The sequence below is a fragment of the Cheilinus undulatus genome, linkage group 4, assembly GCF_018320785.1.
Source record: "Cheilinus undulatus linkage group 4, ASM1832078v1, whole genome shotgun sequence".
Taxonomy (NCBI): Eukaryota; Metazoa; Chordata; class Actinopteri; order Labriformes; family Labridae; genus Cheilinus; species Cheilinus undulatus.
Window position 1 is genome coordinate 43,894,286 of NC_054868.1, and position 13,392 is coordinate 43,907,677.

The following is a 13,392-nucleotide window of genomic DNA, read 5'->3' on the forward strand; positions in this document are numbered from 1 at the left end:
ACAGTTAAAAAGCTTTAGCTTACCTTGTATGCTAACGTTACTTCAGCTAATGCTACAGATGCAATGGTATTCAAGTTCTGACCATTAGTTTTAGCAAGTTGCTGGCTATCAGTACAACTTGCTGGTTGTTGACGAAGGGAAAGTCAAATTTTCACCGTCTTATAAGCTTCTAAGTCCTGAAAGCGTTCTTAACGTAATTTTAAAAAATTATTAAAACGGGTCGCCGTCTCAGACAAAACCGTTGGACCATTAAAGGGTAATTTAACGGTTGGCACCAAGTAAGCTAGGCTACATGAGTTACCCTTGCAATTAACCGTCAAAATCAAAAGTTTTCGCAGTAAGTAAATTAACTTGTTTTACTCAGCACCTTTTATTTTATTGGTAAACTGGTGTTTTTGGCCTTTGTTACCTCCTGTAGTGAGTCGTCCTCATAGCTCCAACCCCGTGGAATATCGCCCCACACAGTCAAGCTTGCTAATGGTGAGTGAATTTGAAAGAGTCAGAGTGACACTATCTCCTTCACTATAAGAGCTTTATTTTGACAGTTTTGACTGGAAAGCCTTATTCTGAATGTTGGATAACTTGACAGTGATGGAGCTAGTAAAAGCATGTGACTTGTCCCCTTTCCTCCGCTTCACAGTACCTGCTGCTACACCCCATCCCAATATCCCTCTCTCTGTTCCTGCCGGGCGGTAGTCTCACCAGCCTGCGACCCCGGACAGTGAGTGCGTGTATTTGAGTGGGTGTGGGTGGGGGTGGATGAGTGTGTGGGCGGTGGGTGGGTGCTGCTGTCATACAAGACATGATGCTTCACCGTCACACTCAGCAGGGATGTCGATTCACTAAACCCAAGGATGTGGCAGAGCTCCAACACAATACCTTTGAATCAGCTTATGTCATGTCAGGTTTCAGAGGACAAGGAATTACTTATGACAGTTACTGTTCAGTATAGAATATCATTTCCATAATAATGGGGGAAGAAATACAGATCCCAAACCTAGATATGAGTAGCTATTCCAAAAATAAAAATATACTGCATTTATAAAGTTACTTGTTAGACATATTACAAGTTTATTGTTACAGTTGGATTTACATGTCTGTAGTATGTTGATATCTTTTAGGTCATATTGAACACAATGATGTCAAGGGAACTAATAACATTTACACAAATCACTGTAATTGAGTAGCTTTTTTTTTTGCAATTGTATTTTTTGAGTACATTTGAAAATCTATACTTTTACTTAAGAATATTTTGGGATAAACAATGTACTTCACTATACAGTTTAAAAGCATCAAAGTACTGAGTAGAAAAATAAAGACTAAAAGCCAAAACCCTAACAACAAGAAACTGGCCAGTAGTTTGACTTTCACAACATGTGAAGGTCAGTAGCACACAGCAAGAGAATGATCCTACATATCATCCAAAAACAGCTCTAGCATTTACTTTAGGTCAGGGGAATCCAAACTTTTTTCAATGAGGGCTGCATTCAGAAAAATATCAGGCCCACTAGTCCACTTTGACACATTTCAACTTTAGTGTGTTAAAATGAGTAAAACCAATCTGATGTCCCAGTAGTTTAAGATATGCTTAATGATTAAGTGTGCTGGAAGAAAAATAATAGCCACATCAATGTCTGACAACATTTGGGTCATCTGATCAGGTTTCAGGGGGGTCCTTGCCAGCCTGTACAACTAGATCCACCCTGGTGAAGATGAAAAAGATGCCCCATGCAGCAGGGTGAGGAGATGCTGACATCTCATCTCCACATTCAGACTCAAAACAAGAGCAAACTACATAAAGAAGCCACACGTTATAGCAGTGCTGGTGCTTGAAGATGGTTAGCAAATCTGGCTGTGAAACGGAGCAGATAGCTGTTATTGGCTGCTCTGATCCTCTTGTTTTCGTTCATTATGGTGTTATGAATTGAGGTATCATTATTTCAATTGTCAATATGATTTCCAATTACCCTACTATCTCATCTTAGTCATGAAAAAAAAAATTTCGATTTCTTCTTGTCAAAATGTTTGTTTACAAAAGTGGCACAGCAGCACCATCTAGTGTTGAAACTATAAACGTATGGTACAGTCCAGCACAAGCTTCATGGTCTACTGTGGGTCGTATTTCATTTAAATTCAGATTTTAACAAAAGTAACTATAACTTGAGTGCAATATTAACCTCTGATTATTTCTAACACTACATGTTTTGTTATACAGACTGAAAATGTGCCCTTGATAAAGGTTAAGAAAGTAGCCCTAATTAGCCTACTAAAAGTCCATCCATCCATTCATTTTCTATATCGCTTATTCCGTTGGGGTGGGGGGGGGGGGGGTGCTGGAGCCTATCCCAGCTGTCATTGGGCGAGAGGCGGGGTACACCCTGGACTGGCTGCCAGTCAATCGCAGGGCTGACATATAGAGACAAACAATCAGGCACGCTCACATTCACACCTACGGACAATTTTTAGAGCCACCAATTAACCTACTGAGCTTGTTTTTGGTGGTGGGAGGAAGCTAGAGTACCCGGAAAGAACCCATGCTTGCACACGGAGAACATGCAAAAGGCAAAAGGCCCTGACTAGGAATTGAAACAGGGACCTTCTTGCAGTGAGGTAACAGCTTTAACCGCTGCACCACCATGCAACCCCCCTACTAAAAGTCAATAAAGTAAAAATTAAAAATTTAAGAAGTACTGACCAATAGTAGCCTAGAATGAGACATATAGAGATTATAAAACATGTTCTATTGGTTTTTGTTGTTTGGGTTATTATTAAAGTTGCTTAGTCGATATTTCAACATTTCCAAACTAATTTTTGCTGATAACTATACCTCTTTTTTCTCAGTGCAAAGAACTGAGTAAAGCAGAGCTGAGAGAGGAGAAGGGAAGTAGACAGTCTGGTTGTTGTTTTAAATTTGGGGCCTGATTCAAAATGGTCAGGGCTCACTGTAGAGCTCCTTGAGTGTGCAGCGCCTAAAGGCCGGCTCAGACTACAGAGATTCAGCCAGATTTTGCCCTGACTGCATCGTCACAGCACATCATCAAACATCGAACCATGACCTGAGAATACAAGACTTTATCTGCTCTGAGGTTGTCTAAATTAGGTTTGCATTTTAGGGGTCAACCGATATCTGTTTTTCAGGGCCGATACTGATTATTAGTATAAGATTGATAACAGATATTTGGAACCAATATGCAATTATTATGATGTACACAATGTACTTTATGTGGCAAAATTAAAATTGCATGATCAAAAAAATGAAGGAAAATAAACAATTTAGCCCTAGCTCTATTAGTATAAGCAACAAGCAACACAGTAGAAACAGGAAAACAGGAGGTGCTGCCATTTGTTCACTGTATCAGTGGCACCAAGAATTGATTGGCTTGTTCTCATGGGGCATCTAGCCAATCAGATTGTGTTGTATACAGGACATTTGATGAGACCGTGGAGAGTGAAAATAAATACAGACGGGAAGACACACTTTGTAGTTGAAGTAAAGAAGTGCGCCTTTTGATGAATTTACTTCATAAAATGCAGATACGATAACCAGCTGAATGCCAGAAACCACCCTCAATGGCCAGTTAAGCCGATAACTGGTCCCGAACTAACCCTACTTACTGGATGATTCATACAAAGGGCCTTTTAGAAATGACAAATATGTGTTAGCCTGTTATGTTGGTATTTCAGCACTGAAAATAATTCAAGTTGACTGTAATCTTTCACAGCAGTAGATCAGTTTTTTCCATGTTGGTTGGATGCTACATTTATTTTAATTCTTTTTTGTGGTCCATGAACTTAAACTATTGGTGTCAAAGTGTTTTGCACCCACATTGTTTTGTTTTTATCTTGTTGTATTGGTTGATATGTAGCCAAAGAAGTGGCATATAACAGACATTTAAAACCAGCCTACCTCATGTTGTACTAAAGTTTTAGTGCACGCATTCTTATGTGACTGTAAATATTATTAATTTGCAGTTATTTTAGACTCCCTCAGCATGGGAAAGAGGTCTATTTACACTAATTGTGACTGGGTTGATGCCAACAAGGCAGAGAGGGAAAACGGCAGAATAGGCATCCTTAACATCTTAAAATAGCACTGAACTCAACTACTGCTCATTTTTCCTGGGGGCTCCATCCAATTCCCTAAAGCCCCCCTAGCAGTCTCTGGATTCCACTTTAGGATCTAATATAGCCTAAGCAGTACAGTGTACAGAAGGTCTCAGCAAACAGCTTACTAGGAGCAATTGTCTTAGACACTCTCCTGCTAATTTTTTAATATCTACATATAGCCTCCAAATAATTTTCTGGGGATGTTTTGTTTAATGTTTACACTCCATTACACAGAGTACAAGAGTCCCACGGTTGTGACTCTGAGGGGCCATAATGCTCATTACATGCTAGAAAACAAATTTAAATGGATTAAAAATAGACAACTTTGCTATTCTTAGATCCCACTAGCTGTGCTGGAGGAAGATGTTTTAACCTTAAATTAAAAGGTTTTACCATCTGTGCAGTGGCAAATTTTAAACATCTTGGACTTTCCAGCTCAACCCTTGCATTCCTTATGTGTGATCAGACTTAACGTCAGTCAGAATTTAATGGAGGAGCGACTGCATATAAGCTCAACTTAAGCCATAGAATTTAAACCTGTCCTAATGAGAGAGGTACAGAAAGATTCACAATGCCTCATGAAAGATAGAAAACTAGAGAATGTTAAAGAAGCTAAAGTTTTGGTCTGATTTCAAGATCCAGTTACTCAAAGATCCATTACAAGCAAATGTTCAGGGTGTAGCCTCTGTTGTCAGCTACAGTTCAAGGCTGCACAATCAATATTTTATCTGTTTATGGGGGGCTTTAGGAAGGAAAATGTGTACACAGTATTAGCTGAAAATTTTGCCTAAGGCCTCAGCTGTTAATGGTTACATTTATGTAAGATTTTTAGCTCTTGCATATAAACCTTTAGCCTGATAACTAGAGAGTATTATCTTGATATGCAAGTATTAATCTGAACATACAATAAAGACCCATTGGTAGATGGTCAGTTGCCTATTATGGAGGTGATACTTCTCGAGATCTTGATCTCAAAAGAAAAAGTCAGTAGTCCACATCTCTCTGCTCATTCATTCTGTAGAGCATTTATGAGGTCAAGCATTGATGTAGGGAGAAGGCTTGGCTCACAATCTCTGTTCCAGCTCATCCCAGAGGTGGGCTATGGGACAAGGGGCCAGTCAAGTTCTGTCACACCACACTCATCAAACCATGTCTTTATAGTCCTTGCTTTGTGCAGTGGACACAGTCACGTTGAAATAGAAAAGGGCCTTCCCCCAAACTGCTGCCATAAAGTTGGAAGCGCATTGTCCAAAATTGTCCTTCGCTGGGGATAAGGGGCCTTGCCCAAACCTTGAAAAACAGCCCTATACCATTATCCCTCTTCCACTAAACTTTACAGTTAGCACAGTGCTGATGGGCAGGCCACCAAACCAGGCCATTTTTGTTAATACAAGTACTATCAAAAAGGGTTGTTGGTATCAACCAATACCACAATCTAGGTTTTGTAATGGAGAATGAAGAAACCTAAGCTTCCTGATTGATAAAAGATTTTATAAAAGATGACAACTCCTATTTGTTGTCTTAGTTTCAAAGGTGCTAGTCTTTTTCGCTGTTAAAAATGTTTCCTGCTGTAGGGTCCTGTGGTGATACTTATAAAATTGCCAAGAGCATCATTTACTTTGTCTGCAAAATTTAAAATAATGTTCACGGAAGTAACAGGACCCCAGTGGTGGGGTCCTGTTACTTCCGTAGAGATTGGTAAAGAAGCGATGGTTTAAAATAGTCATTTAAATCCATTTTTCCACGAACTGTAAATCACCATGGACTCTATAGGCCATTGAACCTAAAGACATTAATTTGCACTAACATTATAAGGCTGATGGGTTCAGTTGTATGCAGGATTAGCAGCGGACTGACAGATACTCACACTCGTGCACTCCACCGGATGTATGATCCCCTCCAGGCTTACGCATGGCAGAGATAATGAGTAAGGAAAATAACAAATGCAGGAGCTTGCATAGAGGGAACCAAGAGTTATATTTATGAATACTGCATATAGAAAAGATATTTGCCTGACGTTTCAGACATTGCTCTCTGACAATATCCACAAAACACAAATGCATTGACTGAATCTTCATATTTCTATGTGTTTGGATTCTTTTGTTATCTGATTTATTTTTTGGGTTCAGTTGTTGTTTGGTTTGTTATTTGGATTCTTTGTTGTTTGGGGTTATATTTGTTCTTCGGTTTGTTGTTTGGGTTCATTTGATGTTTTGGTTCATTTGTTGTTTGGCTTGTTATTTGGTTTATTTTTTTTGGGTTCTTTAGTTGTGTGGGTTCATTTGATATTTGGTTTGTTATTTGATTTCGAACTGTGAAGTGTCAGTTGGAGATGTCCAAATTCTCAATGTGCATAGTTTGGAATGCTTCTGGGCCAAAACAAAGATCCAAGCATTTGAGGATTCCTTGGATGCTGCCATCAAACTTACTTTATACTACTTTTGTGCATCCTGGACATTGGCTGATAGCCAGAGGTGCCGACTGGACTCCTTTGTGACAACCACTTCTTGGCTCATATCTGAGTATGTTAGCAAGACCACGTGTCTGATGCCGACGTGCTCAGGAGAGCAGGGATGAGAAGGGTCAGCTGCTTGCTACCGGAACAGCAGCTGGGCTTTTATGGGTACCAGGCCTGATCAAGCTCACTGCATTCCCAGGACTCGGTTGGCTGGTCCAGATGCCGGGAGCGATTACATGGATTGTGGAAGGAGCAGCTAGGAGGATACCTTGAGAGATGGAGCATTGGGGCTGGCAAGGGCCTGAGGGATGTACATCAGGAAGCCAGAGCAGCACAGGACGAAGGTTGATATGGTGAAGCAGCAAACTGGCATTTGCTCCAATACCTGATTTGACCTATTTGGTTTCCTTTTTGTTTTGGTTTATTTATTTGGTTTGTTGTTTGGGTTCTTCAGATGTTTAGGTTCTCTGTTGTTTGGGTTATTTAGATGTTTAGGTTTGTTTGTTGTTTGGGTTCTGTATTGTTTAGCTTCTTCAAGTCCATCCATTCATTTTCTTCTGCTTACCCGGGGTCAGGTTGCGGTGGCAGCAGGCCAAGCAAGTCCACCCAGACATCTCTCTCCCCAGCCACATTTTCAAGCTCGTCCTGGGGAATTCAGAGGCATTCCCAGGCCAGATGAGGTCTATAATCCTTCCAGCGAGTCCTGGGTCTAGCCCCAGGGTCTCCCTCCAGTTGGGTGTGCCCAGAAGAACTCCACAGGGAGATGACCAGGAGGCATCCTGATCAGATGAACCATTTCAACATGCTCCTTTCGAGGTAAAGGAGCAATGGCTCTACTTCAAGATCCCTCCAGACATCCAGTTTATTTGTTGTTTAGGTTCTGATTTTATTTGGGTCCTTTTGTTATTTAGGTTTATTGTTATTTGTTTTTGTTTTGGTTTTTTTGGGGTTGGTTTCTCCAGATGAGGTTTTTTATCTGTTTGGTTTATTTGTTATTTGGTCTGCTGTTTGGGTTCTTCACCTGTTTGGATCATTTGGTGTTCGGGTTATTTGATATTAGTTTGTAGTTTGGGTTCTTTTAGTGGCTTCATTTTCTATTTGTTTTTTGTTTCAGTCAATCAATAATCAATCTTTACTTGTATAGAGCAAATTTGTAATCAAAGTTCTCTTAAAGACACTTTGCAAAAAAGGTTCCTTTGTTTGGGGTTCATCTGTTATTTGGACTGCTGTTTGGGTTATATGGTTTGGCTTCTTTTGTAGTTAGGGTTGTTAGGTTGTTCCAGTCCTGATATTGTGCTCTGATGAAATTTGAGGTCTAATGTTGTCATGTTTTTGTTTTGGTTCCTATCTTGTTTGCGGTTCTTGCAGTTTCTCTTCCTTTGTTGTTTCAGCCCATTAGGGGTTCAGGGACTTTAATTACTATGTCAAGAAGTACTTGGTGGTTCTGCAGTCACGTAGTGGAGCAACATTATGCTGTAGACGTGCATATTTTGTTTAATGAATCAGTTTTGATGCTGTGAACTCTTTAAACAAGTTGAACTCATCAGAGTCATTATCTGCTATATATCAGGTCAGGAGATCATCCCAGTCAATCCTGTTATTTCTTTGTCTGCTCCAAACTATATTGGAAAAAATGGCAATATTTTTCTGCAGACCAAATTGCTGGAGTTGCAGACAAACAGATTCCCTACTGCTGCTGAGACTTAACACTAAGATAAGATTTCTACTCAGAGCAGGGAAACACCGTGCAATACCCCATCAACGCCCACAGCAGACAGACTCCTTCTGCTATCATAGCTCTTACAGCAGCAGCACACATCAAACATTTAGTGTGTCTCAACAGCACAGTTTAAGATATCTAGGACACATTGAACCGCACAAACACTCACACAGACCTCCACTGCTAACAGAGAAGAAAACTGATGAGCGTTGTAGGAAGCCGCTGTGTATCTGTGTGTCTCTGCGTGTGTGCGTTGGCAGTAATCGGTTGTTACTGGGTCTCCCTGGCTGTGTGATTCCACTCCCACTCCCACTCCCGCTCGTTTTCCCCTCTGCTTCCAGCTCGTCTCAGCCTGCTCACACTTACTGTCTCGTGTAACTCCTGCAAGACTCCTTCTGCTCCACGGGATCATTTCATGCATTTTTTACTGGAGCTCTGAAAGTGCGCTGTTCAAATGATGGTTTACATTAGTCACTGAATACACACGGCCAGAAATACATTTCCTCTGTTATCGGCTGAGGATGGGTATCTAGGCCAAACATTATTATCAGTGTGTGGTAAGCGCCCCTTGGGTGTGTTTCCATGGTGACCATCATATAACATTATATATGTGGAAGTGTTTTATTCCGTCCCATTGTCACACACACACTGTAGGAATTGGATTACAGATCAATAATGCTGATCAATTGTTGAAAATGCCATGACAACCACCTAAGGGCACATCCTGATACAGAATGTGAACACACACTCATACTGTACATACATGTGCAGGAACACATGAGTCGTGTGACACCGAGCCCCTGCATACTACTACACTTGATCTGCTTGGAGTCGTAGAGCACGAAGAGGTTAAAAGAGCACAAACACAAACGTGGCAGTGTCATCTTAAAGTGTCAGCTTTCAGAGCAGGGGGTAAAGGACCCAGAAGTCATTATCTGTCTCTGTTGACTGTCTTTTCCAGTCTCAGTCTTTACCTCAATGTGTCTCATCAAACAACTGGAAATGTGTTGTGTACTTCTCTCTTAAACAGCCTGCAAGATACACTTAGGATATGTTCTTTCATGAGTTCTCAGTTGCTGGGAGGTAGGGAAGGAAGCACAGGATGTAGGAGGGTAAAAATTTGCAGTTAGGAAGGATGCTGCAAAAATGAACACAGAAAGGACTTAAAACTACCTGGCAAACACGTAATTATCAGTGCAACAACAAAGGATAAAGTGAAAGTCAAGGAAATTATCCACTTTGCTATTTTCTTTATTTTAGAGCCAAAAATGATGTACTTAAACAAACACGGCAAGAGGCAGCTAATGTTCGGCATTTCTGACTGGAGATGTAAGACACAGTTAATGGGTTCTCAAAAGAGGCTGACAATTTTCTGCTGATTTACAAGTCGATTAACTTGTCACGGAAGTGAACATTTTTATATGACAATCCAAACTGGGTAACACTTAAAATTGCTCCTTTAGTAATCCCTCAGTGCAGCTATATGAATAAAATAACTGTGAGAAATAACAAACAGAAATGTATGTTGCCACCGATGTCCTGAAAAGTCAACATTTTTATGTTCTGCATGCAAGTTATTGTCTCATGCACACTATAAATACACTATATGGACAAAAGTATTTGTCCACAGCTGTTTATTATTGAATTTAGGTTTTTCAATCAGACCTGTTGCCACAGGCCAAGCATCTACCCATGCATTCTCCATTTGCAAACATCTCTGATACAAAATGTCGAGCTCAGTGACTTCAAGCGTGGTACAGTGATTGATGCCACAAAGCAAGGACTATAAAGAAATGGTTTGATGTGTTTGGTGTGGAAGAACTTGACTGGCCCAAACAGAACCCTGACCTCAACCTCATCAAAGCACCTTTGGGATAAACTAGAACAGAGATTGTGATCCATGCCTTTTCATGCCTGACCTCATGAATGCTCTACAGAATGATTAGGCACAAATTCCCACAAAAACACTCAAAAATGTTGTGGAAAGCCTTCCCAGAAGAGTGGAGGCTATTATAGCTGCAAACAGGGGGCCAACTCCATATTAAAGCACATGTATTTGAATGCAATATCATTACAGCCCTGGTTGGTTTAATGGTCATGCGGCTGAATACTTTTACCCATATTGTAGGAGTTTTCATTTTAGAAATTGATATTGACATTTGAAGGCAAACTATTTTGCATATTGTTGCTTTAAATTGTAATTTGTTTTTTGGATTGCATCTTTTGGACCCCTTGGGGGGGATGCAAGGCTCTGTCTAGTCTGAGTTTTTCAAAATTATATTATAAATGTGATCTAAACCATGATAGTAGTTTATATTGAGTGCATTTGTGAGAAAATGTGTGATTAGGCCTGTTCTGTTGGGATTTTGTCAATAAAAACACTAGTAATTGCAATTTTAATTTTTTACGAAATGTAGCACTTTTTTTGTGTGGGTCATGGGGATGGGGAGGGGGCAGCTTTTCTTAGATACTAGTGTGGAGGGGATAGAGCTCCAGGGGAAAAAGTGAACCAGTGACCTAGACACTGACCTCCTAGAATTTATAACTAGCCCTGTGCAGTGACACCCACAGTCGATACACAAAGTTAAATCAATGGTTGTGCAAGAAACACTTGTTTTGGCTCTTGCATAGTTGATTATGCTTTGAAAAACAAGACTTGCAGTGTTATGGTGTTAAGTGGTGGTTTGGAGACTCTAATATCCACCAATTATTGATAACCATAAAACTGTTTAGGGATTTTTTTTTTTTTTTTTAGAGTTAAGTGGTGATCCCTTCATGTTCATTCTAGTTTACATGTGCTTCAAGCTTTGATATTGTCAGGAGACACTTTATTATATTACACACTATAATCTACAGCATGCAATATAAAACTATTGTATTTCTGATCACAGTAAGCCTTTGTGCAACAAAAGTTACAGTCACGAATAGAAGACTCTCTAGTAACTTTCGCACCAGGATAACAGGCTGTAATACTCACACATTCCCTGTATATTATCATAAACAACAGTGATTCCGGCATGCAGCCACATTACTGACTCATGCTTTTTATTAGTTGTTGGAAAAACAGAAATCTACCAGACAATACATTCCCACAGCCCTCTCTCTCTCTCTCTCTCAGCTTTTGTCTGCATCGTGTTTACAAGCACAAATGCACAGCGGTCCATACAGATGCACGGGCAGTCAAGCACACACAGCAGCGTCTATGACGGAGAGATAAGGCAGAGTTAGTTTGTGAGCGAGTCAGCGGAGGAGCATCTTTTCTGACAGTCGGCAGAAGTGAAGTTGCTAAGCAACCTTTGGCCTTGATGACAGGAAATGATGTCACGCTTGTAAGACAAAACACAAGCAGACACAGAAATGCACAGGCGGCTAACAGGTGCACACATGCGCGGGCACGTGTGGGCATGCAGACATGCAGAGTGACCCTGACAGGGTGGGTCTATGAGAGGAATAATGAGTCGTGATGATAATCTGAGTGGAGGTTAAAACAATATATTAATCTTCTCTAATGGTCTCACTGATCCATGAGTCCATTAAGGATGACCTGAGACACACATACACATGCATGCAATAGAATGCATGGCCTAAGCTGACAATGTGCTTTTATGTTCTGATGTTTGAGAAAAAATGCATCTGCTGCTCTTTCATTCCTCAGAGTTCCCTCAACCTGCCTGTGAACTCTGCTGCCTTCAACCTGCTTCATCTGTGATCCACCAGTCACGCCATCCCCCCCTAACTGGGTACACACACAAACAACACACACACAAAAAAACTGAAGCTTATTGATGTGTGCTATGGAGAAGAGAGGGGCTGGTAGAAAGGGCTGTATTTGGGAGCTGATGCATATAGGAGAAGATATGATATTGTTAATCTGTCTCCCCTCCCCAGTTTAAAGATGCAGGAGCTACAGCTCCACACAGTGTTCAGTCCATCTCACTGCAGCCGCTTCCCTCTGGGGCTTTTTGCTTTAAATTATTCATGTTTGTAAAGGAATGAGCTGCCAAAGACCATGAAACTCAGCATTGTGACAGAGAGCTGCTTTCGAGGACGCCCTACCAGATAAATCCAGTTATCTGTGAATAAATCGGATAATCCGAGGCTGCACTTCATCTTTGTTCCATTATCACCCATATGTGTTGGCTGTATGTGGCCCTCCTTTTCATTAATATTAACAGAAATACGTGATAAAAACAGACAAAAGGTCTACTTATGTTGTCTGTTTTTCAATGATCTCAGGAAAAACTTTTAACTAATTTCAAAGCCAGAAAAATAACTGAAATACAGACAACTAACAGGTTTTCTACTCTTTTTTAAATCACCATTAGTGCTTTAAGTACTGTAAAATAATTATATTATATGGTAATATTTTAAAACTTTATTTCAAACGTGCGAGAAGAAAAAGAGGGATGGAATAGAAATTTAAACAACATATAAAAAATAAAAATAAAATACCAAAGAAGTTTCCAAACACTAGATTCAGTTTACATGTAAAATAGAAGTTATGTCTGTTCACCCCATGTACAGAGGCTGTTGTCCTCAGAGGGTTCAGCCCAGAATCAAATCTAGCCTGGGGCTCATTTCCTGTACATCAGTTCCTATCCACTCCCTCTTTCAGACTCTTTCTGCTGTCCTATCTTTACAATAAAGGCATAAAAAACACTTAAATTAAGTCTTTAAAAAAGAGTTAAAAAAATCATATATCATAAGGTCAGCTTTCCTGCATATGCATGTATGTGTGTACTCACAGATCGTTTTATTAGGTACGCCTGCTCAACTGCTCATTAATGAAAATGTCTTATGCCTTGCTTTTTAAATGGTGGGTCAGGATTCAAAAGTGGATTGAGGAAGAAGTGTGGCAAAAAGTCAGTGATGTACCATTATTTTGGAGGATATGTCACTATCTCTTTGTTACATCACATCTTTCGTTCCATCTCAAGTTCAAACAGCCAAATGGTTGGTTATGATCGGCAAAAAAAGAGAAACTTGGGTCGTGATTTCTAGTACAATCTGAGCTTCAAAATGGGGGAAAAAGTGTTGTAACAGATTTTAGTTGGGCCACGGTTGTTGGTGGTCTCTAGGAAGTCATGGTGTTTACACCTAAGTCAGG

General features: G+C 40.2%; 1 long non-coding RNA gene across 1 annotated transcript; it reads left to right on the plus strand.

Annotated features, from left to right (window-relative positions):
• The first annotated feature begins 227 nt into the window (after window positions 1-227).
• LOC121507828 lies at window positions 228-12,089 on the plus strand. The gene is made up of 4 exons (XR_005991760.1): window positions 228-337; window positions 419-480; window positions 641-721; window positions 11,941-12,089. It is a non-coding gene; the product is annotated as an uncharacterized LOC121507828 (long non-coding RNA).
• Window positions 12,090-13,392: the final 1,303 nt, after the last annotated feature.